Source organism: Mastigoproctus giganteus, chromosome 11, assembly GCF_048544385.1.
Source record: "Mastigoproctus giganteus isolate SK-2022 chromosome 11, ASM4854438v1, whole genome shotgun sequence".
NCBI classification, from domain to species: Eukaryota; Metazoa; Arthropoda; class Arachnida; order Uropygi; family Thelyphonidae; genus Mastigoproctus; species Mastigoproctus giganteus.
In genome coordinates this window covers 36,205,610-36,226,069 of record NC_143585.1, presented here as the reverse complement: position 1 = coordinate 36,226,069, position 20,460 = coordinate 36,205,610, and the positions used below count along the sequence as shown (strand labels likewise).

The window sequence follows — 20,460 nt, the reverse complement described above, 5'->3', positions numbered from 1 at the left end:
ACGCTTTTATCTCAAAAACAAATGGTTCTAAAATGTTGCCCTGATTTTTAATGGCTTCCTTGGTGCTGACTTTCAGTGGCTAGAACCAATACAAATTACCTTTATCGGCCAACTAATTTAACTTAACTTTGTCAACTTGAATTAGCTGGATGATAAAGGTAATTAAGTATAGTTAAAAGTTGCTCTGAGTAAAGAAAAAATAACTTATTTCACGAAAAGTAACCAAGTTATTTTCAAGGGACAAAAGCCTCAAGAAACAAAACATAATTGTACATTGTACATAATTTATTTTAAAGAGGATGGCACTCACTGTAAATAAATAGCAATAGTTTCGTGAAAAAATTCTTTGTATGTGGACACTGATTATTCATTTTTAGGAAGAAATATATATATATATAAATAAGAATATTCGATAGAAAAAAAGAAGTTCAGGTTTACAAATGCATTTTGTTTCGACAGTGGAAAACGTGTAACTGTTTTTCTGAACATGAGTGTATTTAAAAGTCTAAAAAGCAACCGAATGAGAACAATTCTTGTCCACGATTCTGAATGCTTTATTGTCAGCTAAATTCACACTAGACTAAAATTCCTCCTTGTTCCCCCATTAAGTTTCACCCAAACAGAATTCTGAACAGTAAATAATTTTTACATTTCATAAATAAATTACAATATGATAACAGAAATTGTGAACATGACTTAGATAATTGAGCAGTTCGGATTCGCCCCTCCAAATATGGCGAAGTAGGTGGTACAGCACTTCAAAAACATTTAAGTAATTGTTCTTAAAAGAGAATAGAAACACTTCACTTTTGGGTTTTGCCACCTGATATCTTATTAGCCATGTTATATGTCCACCTGCTATAAAGCAGGTGGGCAGATACGTAGGGATGAAGAACAACGCTGGCCAGTGGAGAAATGGAAATATTTTGTCTGGAGAAATGGAAATATTCCTGCTGTTCACGTGGATGGGAGAATCAGATTATAGTGAAAACATCACGAGCCCGTGGACTCATCCTGCGAGGTGTTAATTATCCAGAATGACGGTGGGGGCTGCGGTTTAATGGCGTGAAGGGGGAATATTTGGCAGTGCACACTAGGCCCCTTAATTAGCAATATATGGATGCCACAAGTTATCTGGAAATTGTTTCCGACCAAGCACATCCTTTCATGGCCAGAACTGCACAGAACTAATTCCATGAACACAAGAGTGAATTCTGTCTACTGCGATGGCCTCCCCAGTTACCAGATCTGTTCAATTCGGCACCTGTGGGATGACATGGAACAAGCTCTTCCGAGTGGAGATCCGCAACCATCAAATTTGCAACATCTGTGGGAAATAACTGAATCAACATGGACCAGCATCCTGTAGCAAGTTCTTGACACTGAGTCCATGAAAAGACGAATCCAGGTTGTTCTGCGGGGAAGATATACTCGTTATTAGGGAGATGTACCTAATAAAGTGGACGCTCAGTGTATACAGCAGAGCGGCCAAGTGACTGGATGAATCTACCTACCAATTTCTTTTATTGGTTTGGGTAATAGATTCTCGTGGTATTTTTATATTTACGGTGTCCTCTATTTTTTAAAGTTGTATCTGAAATTTAGTCATATTTTTAAATTTAATTAGCGTATCAACCAAGTTGCGATGGCAGGCCGCCTATTAATCAAGGGTCATACGTTGCTGACCATTTATCTATGCAAACTACCCCGGCCAATCAAATTAACAGATTCCAATCAAGCATGGTCAACACACCTGGTCCTTTGTAATGTTTCCTCCCATCAATTTAAAACATGAATTTTTTCATTATCAAGATGAGAGAACATTAATTTGGTAAGTCAGTGTATACACTTATATGGTATACTGACACGGTTTAAGCTGAATAATTCATCTATGATAAGGCTAAATTTAGAAAATACATAAAGTTATAATACAGTGCAACTACCTTCGATAATCTGATTTGGATTTCCTTATTAAAAAGGGGGGACCTTTGATATTGCCTCTTCAGATGAGTTACGCTCCTGGCTTACGCTGCGCCTAGAATTTTCTGATCCCGGATAACTAATGCTCATCTTTTTCTTCTTTAATAATACTCCTGGCTACCAAGCTGCCAAAAATGAACAGAATTTTGTCTTGCACTAGGTACGAATGTTCACTTCAAACAGATAAACACGTACATAAAAAATTCGTTAAAATATCTAAAATTATTTCTAAAATAATCAATTCTATTATTCCGAAAGTGCTGTTTAGGTGATGATTACGCCAAAGTAAGAGCAATAAACACCCACCTTATAATGAGCACGTGTTTTGGCGGTCTTGTAACGGCAAACTGCTATTAACCTGACATGTATAACGTTGACCGTGACCTAGTAGAGAGGTAGGAGGAAGCTACAGAAGATTGACCGATGGCATCCCGCAGGGGGGAATTTTATGTTGTATCACACAAGGCGATGGCATCAGAAATAATAGCCTGACAAATGAGGTCACTAAAATAGTCAACTCCTTCGGTAACTACATTAAAATGGCACAAAACTCACACCTGGCATAAAAAAAAAGTTTTTTTATTCATTTCTTTGATTCCACCCCCCCCCCCAAGAAGGCGTTGCACGAAAAGAGGCCTACTTCGCCTGATTAATTACATATGTGACTAATTACTGGAACCTAAATTGAAAATTATTTCCATCAACTCCAAAACGTATGCTGGCGTGCACAGAAATATACAGACGGATAGCTGAGCACGAAACTGGAAGGGGACACACTCGTGGGTAGCACAGTTGATAGGATGCTGCCCTCCCTACACGGGGTGGAAAAGACTCGAATTCGAGTCCCGTTGAACTCGAGTCTTTTTCACCCTTTTTCACAACGTGGCTGAGTTAGTCGGTCTCAGGAGAAGGCAGCGTGGGTTTTTTCCTCCAGGAAACTCATGTTTTTCATCTAGTAAACAACAACAACAAAACTGGGTGGGGGTAAAATAGAATACAACTTTGTTCAAGGTGTTTGTATTTTAACTCCTAAAGAATTACAAAAAACAAAAAAAAACTGGAAATCTAAAAATACGCACATACGTGCGTATTTTTACGCACGTATGTGCGTATTTTAAATAATGCACATACCTCCGAAAGAATTTAATGTGTGCCAGATGAGATGACCATAAAGTAGGTCCACCTCTTCAAATCTATTTCCATTTCAGGGTAGACGGATCTGGAGAGGTGCAGAAAGATGTGGATGAAAATCTTCACCCAAGACCTAATGGAATGGATGATTAGATCTCAATGTGAGGCACTCTCTTGTTGGAAAATAATCCTGGTCTAATTCTTTTGGTTATGGAATTGCAAATATGTCAAGATAAATGGCACTAATGGTCAGTTTCTAATAGCTTGTTCTCTGTTGTGGTACACTACGTTAGGGTGAAAATGGCTTTCCAAAACTTGCTACATGCTGCAGAATCAGTAAAAGAGATCGAGGAAAGGAAATCGGAGGTTCCTCTCAGAAAAAGGAAAAAATAAATAAACAAAATAAAAAATAAAAATAATTAGGTAACGGCGTATGCCAACGAATAATAAAAAGTCATCCACATCCCCCTTAAATAGAGTAAGGTAATTAATAGCGTAAATCAATCAGCAATTATACAGAATAATAAGTGAGGCCATCAGATTGGTTTGTAATCCATACCGATAAATAATAATAATAATAATAATAATAATAATAAATCAAAATTAACACTGGCATATGAACACCAACTTGGGACCTGGTGTTGGGACCTTGTAGTGTTTCTTCACTGGCGCATACCAAAGTCTTGTCTCTTTTACTTTTGAGCCCCCAGGAGCTCAGGGTACACAGGATGACACCCCACTTAAAATGAAATAGAGAAAAATGAAACTGCGACCACTACTTTTGATCAGAATAATCATGTCAATTAGAAGTGAAGCTAGGACACATGACCTTGAATCGTCAACAAAACTATAAAAACACAGACTTAAATTAAATAAAAATTTTCAAATATTTTTTCTCCGTGAACAAAAGCATCTTTATTGCAGTTTTAAGAAGTTTTGGATAACCCGAGGGATCACATTTAAACAGCAAACGACGTTGTCCATTTAAATGCTTTTATCGTCCATCGTTCTTGGTTCAAATAAAATTTTCTCTACATATTTGCAACAAGAAATTAGTACATTCCTCTACAAAAAGCTATTTTCCATTAAGCGTTTCAGGTATCTCGAAAAGGAACATCTAGGATACAAAAACCGACCAACCCTTACCGAACTTTTGAAAGTTTTTCCATCAGAAACAAACTAGCCAAAGTCTATAGTTACTTCTACCTAACATTGAATAACCAGCCATCAATCCACAGTTACTTTATAACAATAAACATGCAACCCAATCCAAACAGAATCTCAAATATTATCTAATGATTAAGCCTAAAATAAATTGTTCTACGCCCCCAGAATCAAAGAAATCGAATACAATTTCAGAATATTCCAGCATTGGCCAATCAAATTCAATAACGTCAACATACAAGCACAGTTTGGAGATATTTGACCGTGGCGAAGAAAAAAGTTCCTTACCTCTCGCCAGTCGTCCTCACCACGGCGAGAACTCACATTGCTTCCGTCCGAGCGTCGCTACCAGCTTTTCCTCAGCGAACACCCGCACGAGGACATCCCCAGCGAAACCTAGCAACTCGCGTTTCTTTGCGTTCTCTCGCGGCCTCCTGCTGTTTGTTAATGTACGTGGGCCGAGTCGTGCCACGAACAGTTACAGGTTGGGGGTCACGTGACGAACAGGATTGGAGAGACGGCAGGTTAGAGCGGAAGAAGAAGAAGACGACGCAGTCACACGGAGTGGCGGGGGACGGTTTGAAACTGTGCGTTCCAATGTCCGGTTTATTACCACGCAAGCCATGCTTCCAAAATTAACTGCCGCTCACCTTCGCTATAAAGAACCACCCTGGGCTAGGCGTAACAGTTCCTATAAAATACTATCGCTGCCACTTGTGCGTTGTTTCTTTCTTAAATTATTTCTTTTATAAGAAATGAGCTATTGAAAGCTTCATGATGGCTGCTGATTAACAAGGGATTAAATTTCGAGATTTTTGCAATACAATACGATTTTTGCTTGGTTGACCCTTACAATTTCGTCGCTGTTTAGAATCCCCACCCCCCCAACGTCTTAAGTGACGAAAGGCATAACAAAACAGCTGGACGAAACGTTGTAAACAGATGGATGAAAGTAATGAAAATGGAGAACGGATGTCTGCCAAGTATGAATACGGATATAGTTCCAAGATAGTTTGCCAAAACTCTAATTTCTTTATCTACTGATAGAACTACTGTACATTTAATTGAAAGGAAACCTTAAGCTAATCTCCTGTGGGTTTTCTATAAGAAAATATCTCTTCCTCTATGAAAAAGAGGAAATAGATAATAACCGCATGAAAGAATGCAAGGTTGTTTGTTGGTTCGTTTGTTATTTGGTTTTTAGGAGCATTAGCAACTAAGGCCATATTGCTCCGGGATATGCGGTGGCCATTCCCAGACCTTTCTGCATCCTCCGTATTTGGTGGTCACGGGCTCGAACCCCGGTCTAATCAAGAAGCGTGTGCTACGCACTGCCGCTCCTGCCCACCTGGCTATGGAGGCGCCAGAATGCAAGCATTAGTTACGTTGGAAAGAAATAGCATCTGCATGGGCAAGGTGCATAACTATAATCCTAGGATAACTACCGATTCTAATATGGTTTACTCTGTCAATCAAATCATTCTGCTTGAATAGCGTAGGCTGCAACAGCCAAAAGAAAAAACAAAGAGAACTTCAATAACTTTGCTTCTCTGTAGTTTCTCTGTTAATACGTTTCCTCTGGTCTTACTTCGGAATTTACAACCTGCTAGAACAGCACAGGCTCTGTCAGCCTTAAAAAAATAATAATAAATAATAAATAAATAAATAAAATAAAATGAAAAATAGCAGCCTGATAACTTTATTGTTATTTTTTTTCCCTTGTGTCAATCAATAAATTTCTTGCAACTTCCCAACCCTAATTTTCTTGGGTTTCTTCTGGCTTCGCAGTCCTCAACCAGTCCATGTTTATAAAACAGCGTATAGCTCTAACAAGCTTCACAGTGATAATCTTCATTTCTGTTCTTTTTACTTCTAGCTTCCCAACCAATTCATGCTCCTGGAAGAGCATGAATTGGTTGAACAATATGAACAATGGACGGTGTCATGCTGAAAGAGGCACGTACTCACTTTCCAACCTGCCTCCGAGAAGGATCGGCCTGAATCCTTTGATACAAAATAAATGGATAAAAAATATATATCATTTTCTTTTTTCGAAATTTCTTCATTCCTCCTTTCTAAGTCGCTCTTAATTTCTCTTGTTTCCTAAAACTTTTACTTCATTGATTTTGTTATTTTTTGATCTCTGTGTTTTGCCGAATTGTCGTAACCACCAACTGTCTTTCACCAAATTGTCACATAGAATGATATGTCATTCACCAAATTGTCTCGTACACCGAACTGTTGTACAACGAATTGACACGGATACCCCTATTATAGAGGGTTTTATACATTTTATACTATGTTATATGGTTCGAGTGCCGGGCATTAAAAAATAGACAAAAACTAAGGACGCATGTGTCAGAAATGCGAATGTTGAGATGGATGAGCATCTCTAGAGTCACCAGAAGCGATAAAGTGAGAAATGAATATGTTAGAAGAAGCTCAGGGATTGCACCAATTGCAATAAAAAATAAATAAATAAAAATAGTGGAGACTAAGATGGTTCGGACATACCAGTAAACAGGATCCTAGATTTGTGGGTGGAGGGTAAACGAGGACGTGGACGACCTAGGAGGATATAGATAGAGGTCATGGAAAGAAATATAGAGGAGTGCGGAATTAGAGGGATATCATTCAAGGTAGGAAGGAACGGTATAGATCTCAATAAGCTGACCCCAGATAGATGGAATTAAGCTACGGAAGAAGTTTTGAATACTTCATTTTAGCATGGATGCAGATCTGTTGGAAAGGATACAGAGATGCACAACAAGATAAGTGGAGGAACATTAATTATGGACACAAAGAGATTTACCAAAGGAAAAAGAGGTTTACGAAAATTCCCATTACGAAAAGTGTTCTTAAGGACTGGATTCCGTTAGGACTTGTTGAGGTTCCGTGGGATTTTTAATGAGAGAGAGATGACTTTACGATCTTTGTTATGTGTTTTTTAATGTAAGCGGCCAAAAAAACATAGAATGAAGTATGTGGTGAGGAGTTTTAAAATTCATTAAAAATAATGCGATTTAAGAAATATCCAAGATGCAGAACCATTTCTTACAGCAACGAGTTTCAAAATATGTTCCGCGAGACCAGGAAGTTATGGAAAGGGATCCTAGACGTTTTGAAAATGTTCCGTTAATATTTTATGATTTTTTTTTTATTTGTAGGCATATATTACAGTTTTTAATTTGTTTTCAATAATAACTGTTCAAAGGTGTTTTTAAAAGGTTCCGCGGAAGATTCAGATTTGCAAATGCGTTCCGCGGTCAGAAAAAGATTGAAAAACCCTGCTTCAAGGTACAATACTTGAAGACCTAGCATTCGCGTGGCAACTAGATTGAGATATTTAAGGCTTTAAAAGGGTTACATAAACTGAACGCTGAGGACATCTTTACTTTCCTCGGATAGAATACATGGGGATATAAGTTGATACTTAGAAAAGTTAACTGCAGAATAAAGTTTTATTTGTGTGAATTTTTCAAATATGCGAAAATCCTTCCAGCGTTGAACAAGAGTATGCATTTTCACTCTGTAAAGCCCCTCTCCTTTACTAGTTAACCCCCCCTCGTGGGTAGCACAGTTGGTAGAATCGCCGTCCTTCCCACACCTGGTGGAAAAGACCTGATTTCGAGTCCCGTCGATGACTAGAGGAATTTTTATGGGCCTTTTTCACAACATTGCTGAGTTAGTCGGTGTCAGGCGAGGGTGGCATGGTTTTGACTTCCGGAAATTAGGGTTTTTCGTCCAGCACACCTTAGTCGCTGATGCTCCTAAAACTCTACAACGACACCTAGTTCTTCAGATATCATGATCTTTGTAACGATGTTCCCATAGTCCTTCCTTCAAAGGATCAAAACGATGATAGTTTTACGTCCTAATTATAGGGAATAAACAAACAGCACTGTGCCAGATTTTCGCCATAATAATAATATTAATAAATAAAATAAAAAAGTACACGGTCCAATTGCCAGCTCTGGAGCTAGTACTACCACATAACAGTTGCAATGTAGTTCTCTGGCCGCCTTGGGAGCATAAAAAGAAACTTTTAAATACAGACATTTGTTAATTAAAATAATTTTAAAATAAAAAACCTCACTTATTTTATTTATTTATTTTTTATCGTAACAGTTTTGTGATGATAATAATAACCTGCCACGTCTTTCCTCTTCGAAAGACGAAACAGCTTCGAAATCATGTCAAATTTATTTATTCACCCTATTTTGACATACAATACAGGACATTACACCCTTATTACATTGTATGCTAATTACAGAGGGTTAAAAAAATGAAAGACTAAGCCCTTTAGCACTATCACTATTGAAAAGAAGTTTGTCAATGAACTGATGATTGATGTGAATTTTAAAGAAAAAGCAAATGATGTGAAAAATCCCAGATTCGATCTACAAAAATATCTAGTTGAAACCTATGGATTGGCCACTAGCAAAAAAAAAAAGAAGGGGTAAAAGTTCAGCAACTGTAAGCTACGAAGACTAAAATAGAATGGATTCATTTTTATAATAATCAATAAAATTCGACTACCTGCATCTAATGTGGTTCAGGTCATAACAACTTCGTATTTTAAATGTGCTACCAGATATTTTGATTGAGGTCGAGGCGCCTGAAGAGACGATGTCAGAAAATCTTTATTAATGCAATTTATATGATAAACAGTCCCTCGTATCCCAGTCAGACAGCCACTTAAGACGTCATTATGTACGTAATAAATATAATCCAAAAGTTATGAAGTGGATCAAGTCGCATTACGCACGTGCAAATAATCATCAAACTGGTTTATTAGATTTCGTAAACGTGGCGCAAATTATTGGGTTTTTAAAGACAAGTTTAGAATACAGACGTTTAAAATAAAATCGATTCTTTATTGCTGTTTTAGGCAACTCTGATTTTATTTAAAACTTCCTAAATACGCTACTAGAAGTCCAAGTTCAACACCCCCTTCGGTACTCAAAAACATTTTTTACTGCGCAATCGCAGTTCTTCAATTTGTGTACATATCTAACAAGAAGGTCAACTATAAAATAAAGTTGTTAACACTGAAGGAACGTTCATTCACACAAGAAAGGCTGACGGGCCATATTTCGTCAGTTGTTAAGCTGACCACTTAGACACATCAGACTAAATAGATAAATTTGGCAACATCACTTACTTGAGGTCACAGACGTGAAGAGGATGTGTTTACAGACGTTTTTACAGCACTCAGGTGAACATTTTCCTGTCAGTCAAGTTAAGGCAAAAGTGTGACGCCCACTAAAAGTATTTTGTGTCTGCACAATGGCAATGCATCGCAAGACGTAGACAGCCGCTAAGCCAAATGAGCGACTGACAGGCAAAGCGCTAACCTGTTACGGTTCTATGTAGGAGTGGTGGAGAGTTGGTCCTTTCATTATCACTGCAGCCGTCCCCCCGGCAATCCCATGCCAAGGTTGGATGAAGTTACAAATCCTTCCAGAAAATTACAGCCAACGTCTGTACTGCCTATTATTATTATCATCACAATGCAGAAATATTTGATATCCCCCACATTTTTGTTATCTCGCATCGAATGCAGATATCGCAAATCTACATCTATTTTATTTTGTTACTTCGTTTTCAGATTTATCTCTGATAATTAGATGACCAAACGACAGTGATTGATAAGACGCAGATACAGATCAAGAATTTTGCAGTACAAACGACTACAGAGTGGCCAAAAGACAGGAAGCACGCGGCAGCAATTAATTGCTTCCACTGGTCAGCTCGGGTTGCAGGCGTTGAATTCAGAAGATATTCTCTGGATCTAATATTGATTCATACTAACTTTCTAATATCTGTGGAAATATTATAAGCAGTTATCTTGTGGAATTATTACAAGTAGTATCAACCTAAGGTATACCGCATATGCTAAGTATCAGTACATATTGTATTTAAAAAACAGTTAATATATTTGCATATATAGTTTAATAATTTTTGTGGTGCGTGACCTATATGTATACAAAAAATTGTAAATACAAAAAAATTCCCAAAATCTACAGTACTTAGTACCGTGCATGGGTTGAAGGTTGAAGATAAAAGAAGATACTTTTTGACATTAGACTTTAATATCTGTAGTTTTGGGAAATTTTTTGTATTTAAAATTTTTTTGTATACATCTGTATTTTTGGGAAATACGTATGAAGGGAGGTTCCAGAAAACGGTTGAAGGAAAAACAAAGCTGAAGGAATAAATGAGGAAGAAGAAAAATTTGAAGCTGGACAGTAAAAGGTTGCTGGCTGGTTGCGGCAACGTGTTCAGACTGGTTCGGAAGAGAGAGCGGGAATTATAGAAACCTATTCATAAGAATGATGCCAATAGAAGTATCCATGGCATGCAGCAGAAACAACACCTATAAGACAGAGAGTGGAGAGACTTCGTTAGAAATGGATCGTTAATTAACCTAATTTCCCTCCTTTGAATGGAGTCTAGAAGCTTCAGAGAGGCTTTGGGGGCACCGCCCCAGATTGCGAACACTATTCCATGAATAGGCGAATTTTCGATTTGTACAGAGTGAGCAGCTGTTTGGAAGAAATGTAACACCAAGAGTGAAAGAGAAAACCTAGTTTTTTGGATGCAGAGGAAGCAATATCTGTGATGTACTCATGCCGAGAGAGAGAGAGAGAGAGAGAGAGAGAGAGAGAGAGAGATTAAAAGTCAGGGTAATCCCTAATAGAGATATGTGATCTTGTCTAGAAATCTGAGTGTCGTCGAAGATAAGCATAGCAACAGATGAATCCTTTTTTGTGAGATATAAGACAGGACTGAGTTTTAAAAGGTTGAAATCAACAAAGTTATCTTTGGCCCCACTGGAGATCAGCATTTCAGAAATTGGTAGTGGATACTGGAAAAGTTGAAGCTGTTTGTGCAAGGCAAGGTTTCTCAAACTGGAAGGTGAAATACGATATGCTATCATCAGCAAAACTATGGATAGGGTTTCCCGGCAATGGAAGAAGGTCACTTATATACAAGAAGAAAACAGTGAGAGAAGGAGCTGAACCTTCGGGAACACCAGCATTAGTGGAGAAGTTAGAAGAGAGAAAGCCGTCTACCATCACCTGCATGAGCGGTCAGAAAAAAAACTAGATGTGGGACAATATGAAATGTTATTCCCACATCCAGTATATTCCATTATTCCACATCCCAATTACAAAAAACCATAAGATGGTAGCTTATTTAGAAGACCTTTAGGCCAAACACGATCAAAACCCTTTGAAATGTCAAGAGCAACTTCTTGAATTTGACCAAACTTTTCCAATATTGATATAAATACTGATACCATTTAAGTTAATTGAACTAGAAAGAAATATGCACATTTTTGTGAGCGTATATGACGAATGACAAGCTCTCAAAGCTAATCGACTCCTTCAAATATTGCAAACTTTATATTCAAAAGAGACCTATATTCCAATTACAGAAACAATATCATTGAATTCTAAAATTAAATATATATATCGAATAAACATAAACTAAATTTAAAATACATGTATTTATTAATTCGTATTTATTCATTTTCATGTTTCGAGTCAACCCCGGGGGCTCACATCTAGTGAGTATGGGCTTCGCACACCCAGGGTCCTGAGCTGGATATCATCATTCTTCTTCTTTTCTTGGTGATTCCCTTCTACTTCTCGCTCTCTCTCTCTCTCTCTCTCTCAGGGTAACTCGGGAACTTTTTTTTTCCTGGTGCAGCATAAACCTCAGGCTTCCTTGCACCATATGGCTATTAATAATAATAATAATTATTAATATATAATTTTTCCCCTGTATTTCCCCAATAACTCCTAAATACCCTTCGACTTCTGAATTAGAGTTTTAAATGTATTGAATTACAGTACTACTCTGACCTCAAAAAGGCAAAAAGAACTACCTTCAGCTACACTTTACTGTTTATCAGTAAGTGATCGTAATAACAAGAAACATTAGCGGAACTAAAAAACGCATTTTCTGTCACAGGTGCATCTGACATTACGTTCCCACCGCACGCGGTTGCTTAGTAACGAGATACGTTTTCTTTCGTGATCGGGATGAGATAAGCAGAATTCAGAGGAAAATCACATCTGATGCGGGGCAAGTTTCCAAAGGAAGTCAGAGCAAACGCTTAGATACACACGAACATTTGCTATATATATTTGCTCCATGTGGTCCATAAGTAAAGAAAGTATTTTGAATAACTGCGTGATGTAAATATTTATAAGTTATTTAAAAAATAATTTATAATTTTTTTTTTCAGATGAATGAAACAAAGGAGAAATACTTTGAGCTTTACAATGGAAATTGTAAAGGGCATGCAAAATATGATTTTCTGCAGAATGCACGCCGGTTCAAGAAGCTTTTGGAATATAAATCACTCATGATAAAGACCATAAACGAAATTGGGTATTTAGCAGATATCTCTGAGATATCATTACTTTTGAAATATAATTTTTAAACTTATTAACTTTTGGTTGGTTTTGTTTATTGGGCTAAAAGTTAATCAAGTACATCATTACTGTTCTTGCAATATAGTATATTTTGATTTTGATGCACTTTTCCAGACAAGTCAGTATTTTTATTAATTTTATTACACCATTCAACTGTTCAACGTGTAGTGTACGATAAACTACGCTACAAGAATTCACCTTCTGTTCAAATTTACCAATTGCTTTTACTGTTTTTAGGATAATGCATTGTTAAAATGGAAAAAGAAAAAACACAGAACTTGCGTCAATCACCCAGACAACTTCTATATCTGCAATAAGGCCTCTAAGGTTGGGATTATTCATACCACAAATTTAAACAGATACGCCAACCGTTTAAAACTGATTTAATAGTAAAATAAAATAAATAAAATGATACAAAAGACTGTAAAATAATATTTAAAAAAATTTGATTATTTACAAAAAACTAGTTTACAACAAAAATAAAATAAGTAAATAAGTTAAAATGCATTAAAATATAAATTTAAAAGCGATAAAAACATTATCGCTTTTAAATTCATTATTGCTGAGGAAGGAGGCAGACACCTCCGAAAGCTTCAATAGTGTTTTTATCGCTTTTAAATTTATATTTTAATGCATTTTAACTTATTTACTTATTTTATTTTTGTTGTAAACTAGTTTTTTTATAAATAATCAAATTTTTGTAAATATTATTTTACAGTCTTTTGTATCATTTTGTTTATTTTATTTTACTGTTAAATCAGTTTTAAACGGTTGGCGTATCTGTTTAAATTTGTGGCAGACAACTTCTGCTATGTTTGTGGACACTTAACTCCAAAAACTCAGAGGAAGAAAATATTCAATGTCACAAAAGTTGCATATTCATTGTACTTCGGCTGCAAGATCGGTGGCCAAGAAAAAAATTGGGCTCCACATATCTGTTGTATTATTTGCACAACGAATTTAAGGCTGTGATTATATGGGAAGCTGAGAACATTACCTTTTGCCGTCCCTATGGTCTGGAGCGAGCCCATGAATCATTTCGACGACTGCTATTTCTGCGTGACAAAAATTAAAGGTATTTCCAAAAAGAGCAAGCACTGGATCAAATATCCAAATATCCCATCAGCAATTAGGCCAGTGCCGTACGGTAAAGAACTACCATTACCTGTGCCACCGAAATCTTGGGGCATTGGAAGTAGTGATGAAGGTACAGAAGAAATCGTTTTACCAGATGTCGCGGAACCATGTACTTCACATGATTTGGACTACCAGCCAGAAAAAGAAGGTCCCACACTACATTGAACAAGAAGAATTAAGAGACTTGATCAGAGACGTGGGCTTACCCAAAGAGAAGGCTGAATTACTCGGATCCAGACTACAACAGTGGAACTTACTCGCCAAAGGTAGAAACATTACAATATACCGTAAGCGAAATGAAGAGTTTTCAAGATATTTTGCAATGGAAAACAACATGTGTGTCTGCAAAGATGTCGTTGGTCTTATGCATGAACTGAACATTGATCACAATACCTCTGAATGGCGTTTGTTCATTAATGCGTCAAAGCTAAGTTTGAAAGCAGTATTGCTTCATAACGGAAATACTTTACCATCAATTCCTCTTGTTCATGCTGTTGGCCTGAAAGAAATTTACAATAGTATGTCCCAGATTCTTGCTGCTATACGTTACAATGACTATTTTTGGAATACTTGTGGTGATCTCAAAGTGATTGGACTGCTTGTTGGGTTGCAAGGTGGGTTCACTGAATACTGTTGTTTCCTGTGTTTGTGGGATAGCGGTGCCAAACACGATATCGAACAACACTGGTGCAAGAGAGATGAATATATTCCCGGCAAAAGCAATGTAAAGTATGTTCCATTGGTTGATCCACAAAAGGTTTTCCTTCTCCCTTTACACATGGACTGATTAAGAATTTCACTAAGGCATTGGATAAAGAAAGCAGAGGGTTCGCATATTTACTGAAAATGTTTCCAAATTTATCTCATGCAAAGCTGAAGGAAGGAAGGAATTTTCATAGGTCCTCAAATAAGAAAGCTCCTAAAAGATGAAGAATTTCAAAGAAACCTGAATGATGCTGAACTGGCTGCATAAAAATCTTTCAAGGCTGTGGTACACGGATTCCTCGGAAAAAGAAAAGAAGAGGACTATGAGCAACTGGTGACAAACTTGCTGAAATGTTACAAGAACATGGGGTGCCTAATGCTATTGAAAATGCATTTCCTTCATTCCCATCTGCATTTCTTTCCTGAAAACTTAGCAGATGTCAGTGATGAACAAGGAGAGCTCTTCCACCAGGACCTACCTGCAATAGAAAAACGATACCAAGGTCGCTGGGACTCTACCATGATGGGAGATTACTGTTGGCTCCTTAAACGGGAAAGCAATCTGGAGTATAAAAGGAAATCATTGAATGGGAAACATGTCTAAGTAACATATACTGTGTGCAACAATTACAACCATGTATGTTCATATTGTATAAAAACAAGGAATTTAAAAAATGCTTATATCTTTTGATATAGACGTGACAGAAGTAAAAGATTTATATTTTCATAATCAGGACATTAATTTTGTTCAGAACAACCAACTTTCGTTCCAGAGGTATGACGAAAAAAAAAAAAAACTGTCGGGTAGTTCTCTAATTAATTAGTATGAATACAAATTTACTGTGGTACACCGGCATTTTGGATATGATACAAACTTAATACGATACACTGTACGCATTATTTTATGTGTATCAATAAAAACAAACACAGCATTTGGGAATTCAAAAATATATTTGAAAAGATTTCTTTGAGCATATTTAAATAGTTCATGAAACGTAATTTTTAAAAAATGCAGTGCCCATTCTATTTACCTTCATTGTTATTGAATGAATTTGTCGAAGAGTAAACAGAACCTATCTGAAATCAGCGGCAGTAAATAAACTGAGAATTAAAAAAAATGGAAGCAAAGAGAAGTACATATTGTAGTCACAAATTATATGAACAAAAAAAAAGTAATGGTTATAATTTTGTTCAGGATTAACCTTGATCAGAAATGACTCATGGCGCAGCAGTCGAACAGGTGAAGTATATAAAATCCTAACCAGTAATTCTGAAGGGTTAGTTTCGCATCCTCCATCACCAGATATTCGATGAGTGTTTACGAGAAAGAAAAAGAGTCTTTGCGGCTTTTGTTTCAGTTTTTAAGATCAGTGTACACACCTGTTCTTTACGAATAAGCGGATGTCAGCAGATGTGTGCTGCCTCAGTCAAACATAATGAATTATATATTTTTCCAAAACGCGGGGAAAAAAGTGAATGATTCCAGCTTTTCGATTTTTACCCAACATTCACAAGGGAGGATATTTCGTATTCCACTCTCAAAAAACTCGATGGCTCATCAAGGGGGGGGATATGTTGTTTACCCCCAAAACTTACTAAGACTTACTAAGAACATATAGTGGAAATTAATTTCATGTACGAAATATATTTCATCGTGCTTGATCGATTGGTAAGTGCGGGTTAGTGTACCAATAACGAAATCTATTTGCTAAGGAAGTTTTCTTAGCAAATAGAAATTGTAGGACTATTACATATTGTCCAAATTACTGGGCAATATGTAATAGTCCTACAATTTAATTTCAAATACACTTTACCTAAAATTCCAGAAAACTTAATAATCTAACCTTATTAATAATAATATTTTAATATTATAATAATATTAATCTTATTAATAATAAGAAGAAAAATTAATACTTGCATATAAAAAATAGTACTATAATGTGATATTTAGACACACTTCAAAACACATATCCAAATTTGAAAATATAAATACAAATAAATAGGAATAAACATTCTGGACTGTATTTAACTTGAAATAATGTCTAATATCTACACGGCTTTTTGAAAAAGACTGAATTTCTCTGTCACGTTCAGAAAAAAAGAATGTGATATTTTAAAACTTTGCGATACCACGATCGCTCCCTCTCTCCCTGTGCCCCACTTAGGTTATAGTTTTCCCTTAATTTTAAGAATTAAATTTTAATTTATATATCATATAAAACAATGACAGAACCCCACAACTTTATAAAATAAAACCACTGAACTGGAAAACAACAACAACAAAAAACATTTAATTAGAAAAAAGGCCTTGAGCATCGGGCTGCATATAGCAATATACTTTCTAGTAACGACCGACAAACTGGTTTAAGTTAAACTTTATTAAAATAAATAAAGAGATATAAATATAAAATACTAAAACCGATATAAAATAAAAACGTTAATAGCGATAAAATACAAAAAAGCATAAAATAAAATACAAAAAGTAAAAAATAATAAAATGTGTCCCTTCATCAGCACTCGGTGAATGTTGTACCAAGTATATATATATATATATATATACATTGGATAAAATAAAGGAAGCATACTGGGCATGATCATGAATCACAACTTCGATCGATGCCGGTAACGAAGTATTAAGCATGCGTAAGGAACGCCAGCGCACATCGCACTGCAATATGGCAGACTCCATAATGGGGTGCATGTGCACTCCCCTATTACGATTCATAGTACTGTTACAGCTGACTATGTTCAGTGCTTCAAGCCATGAGCGCTGGCGATACTCATGTGAATAGTCGACGGTTTCAATGTCGCGCCAGCGCTCATGCCTTGTATTTATCGCTATTTACGCTTTTATTTTTATATCTGTTTTAGTATAATATATATATCTTTATTTATTTTAATAAAGTTTAACTTAAACCAGTTTGTTGGTCATTACTAGAAAGCATATAATGAAAAAACATTTAAAACCTGAACCAAATTTTAAAAAAAAAATTGTAATCACAGTCTGAGAATCTTTGTGGTAAGACAGATGTCAGAAAATTGCCCAGTTATTCTATCTTTCTTTCCTAGATAAACATAGGCGCGCAGGTTTATATATACATATACCAGAGGCCAATTCCTTTCATATTATTCTGGAGGAAAACAAGGTGTTTCCCCAAAAACAAATACTGCCTTTTTATAAAATTTGTACACTCTCGTGATTTTTTTTACTTAAAATGTTTTTTTTTAAACTGAAAGCAATGGTTTTTTTTAAACTGAAATAAACTAAATGTTTATTTATATGTATTATTTTTCACAAGTACCGGCTGGATTCGATATCAAATCAGCAATAAATAACAAAAATTGTGATGATGATTCTCTGAAGATCTCTGTAAACAAGAACTCAGATATCACATATTGTAAGCACATAAATAAAAATAATTGCTCTCTTTGGAGTTTAATATTGCCGTTTATTCTTATTCCGCTCCATGGACGGTACAGTTTTTCAGATAAGCCACGTAAATTCGAACTAACAAACAGAACAAATCCTTTCCCCTCCCCTATCCTTTGACTCCCCTTTCCATAGTAATAAAAAAAAATTAAAAACGATGGCGCTGGTTGCATTTAAAGATATGAAACTGCAAATGTTATTCATCAGTTTATAACGGAAAATCTCAGTTTATACAGTATAAGATAAATCCATACAATTTATGTATATTTATTATAATTAAAAGGGAAAGTATCCTTATTTACACAGCCCTCGCTCGAACTTTTGCGAGGCCAAATTAAATACATAAATAACTATTGTTTTATATTTCAGCGAATGTACTTAAAAATCATTATAGACAGTTTCCCTAGACTCTGACAGTCGGTGGGGGGAACAAAAATTTCCGCTTGGAAACAAAACCAAGGGAGAAATTGGAGAATTGGAATCAGGATTCGAATCTGAGTTCAAATCCTCATTGGAGTCGTGGATTTAAGAGATGTTCCCGTAATATTTTTTTTATAACAAAAAAAAAAAAGAAGTCACCCTTAAGTGAGGTGTTCCTGTTATGTTTCTGCTAAAAAAGAACTCCTCAAACTTTATTTGAATTTTCTTCTTTACCAAGTTTACTTTTTTTTACGACTTCCATTTATAACAGAAAATAAAGCCTTGGATTTTTTCTGGAACGTAATCAGTGATATTTCAACCACCCAACCTTCTGTTTATATTATGAAGCTAGAGTCTGCCCAACAAATTTCGTTCTATTGAAAAAATTTCTAAAAATTATTTCAATATATGAAACATTAAAAATTGAATCGTTTGCATACACATCTGGAAATTTCGGCACTTTAAAAAACAAATGAAAAGCATAACCAGATACATATCAAAGCACAAAACTGGCAGTTACTCCCTTCTGGGTGGGCGGAAAACGTAATATAACCGGTTATTTGCTTACTAGGTTGGCCTCAAGATCATAAGATAGAAAACATACATATATAGAAAGAAGATAAGACAACAATTTGTGTTCATAGTAGTAAAGTACATGTTAATATACGACCTCGAGGAGGCATAACAATATTAATTACAAATTGCAAAATAAGAACTCAAGGATAGCAACGTTCGCTAAGGTATAATTATTGTACGTAAGTCATCATGAGATCGATGTTAATTTAACATTGTCATTATGAATCCATTTATGTTTTTTCCTTCGTTTGTTTCTCCCCCCCCCCTCTCTCTCTCTCTCTTTTTTCCCTTTCGTCGTGTAAGTCAAAGCAGCAATTATAGGACGAAGGGCATGATTGTGGGAGCTCGTGCATCGGGTGCTTCCGTATCGGAAACAGAATGTCTTGTCGGCTGCTCATGGCCCACTGTAATTAAGGTACAGTACTAAGAATGGTGTCGAACAGGTCAAATCATCTCGTTGCACGGGCTGGGCAGGTCACTGTGCGACAGTTGACATCGCAATACAATATAGGGAATGCAAGAACAATATCCCAAATGAAGATGCGCCGCCCAGTCAGACGTTTGGGATTTCACAGCAGACAACCCAAGAGATGCCCTCTCCTCGTCTCTGATCATCGTCGACGGCGAATACTGTGGTGTCAACATCACGCTGGTTGGACACTGGAGGACTCAAAACGAATGTGCTGGTCGGATGAGTCCAAATACCTGGTGCATCACACCGAAGGACGCCTTCGTGTGTGGCACAAGCAACACGAGTCCATGAACCCATCGTGGGCACTATCCAGGCAAATGGCGGAGGTTGCTTAATATGGGGCATGTTTAACTGGCAAGAACTAGAACCCCTAGTGCGTATGGACCAACGTTTCACTGATGAGCACCGTGTCATCGGGCCCGCACTATACACGAGTATAGCGCACTATACACAGTGAATATATCGCCCATCTTGATTGGCTTCCAAATTCTCCTGACCTCAATCCAATTGAACACCTGTGTGATGTTTTAGAACGGGAAGATGCGTATGGACACGCAACTGTCATCTATTCCGACGCTGTGGAGAGTCTTGAGGGCAGCACGGCTGCAGATCCCTATGGACATCCTCAGACATCTAGTGAAGTCAATGCCTAGGCGAATAGCGACTGTTATCGGCGCGAATGGTGGCCCAACACGGTATTAGGTAGGTGGTCATAATTGAGTGATCACTAAGTGTGTGTGTGTGTGTGTGTGTGTGTGTGCTTTTGAGGAAGTTACTTTAGCATGAAATATTTTTACAGAAAGATTCTTCGAAGAAGTCAGAAAGATTTTAACTAGAAAACATTTTTTTTCTCTTTAAATTCTTGAAAAGAATTAAGGATTTTAAATCAAAATGCAAATTCTCTGTGAAATTGAGTTTCCAATAGCTGGTTGCAAGTTATTGTTTTTAATATTTGGATGAACTGATACTAGGAGCATTCAAGTTATTAGCATTAG

At 36.4% G+C, this 20,460-nt stretch overlaps 1 protein-coding gene across 2 annotated transcripts in view; it reads right to left on the bottom strand.

Annotated features, from left to right (window-relative positions):
- The window catches only part of LOC150077905 (fibroblast growth factor receptor-like 1), a 131,286-nt gene that overhangs the window by 47,024 nt on the left and 63,802 nt on the right, over positions 1 to 20,460 (bottom strand). The window contains exon 1 of one of the 2 annotated variants that reach the window (XM_090384783.1): positions 4,564 to 4,673. The exons of the other annotated variant lie outside the window; for it this stretch is intronic. The gene's annotated coding sequence lies outside the window, so the exon portion shown is untranslated. Of the gene's footprint in view, positions 1 to 4,563; positions 4,674 to 20,460 lie in introns of those variants that run through there. 2 annotated transcript variants of the gene reach the window in all.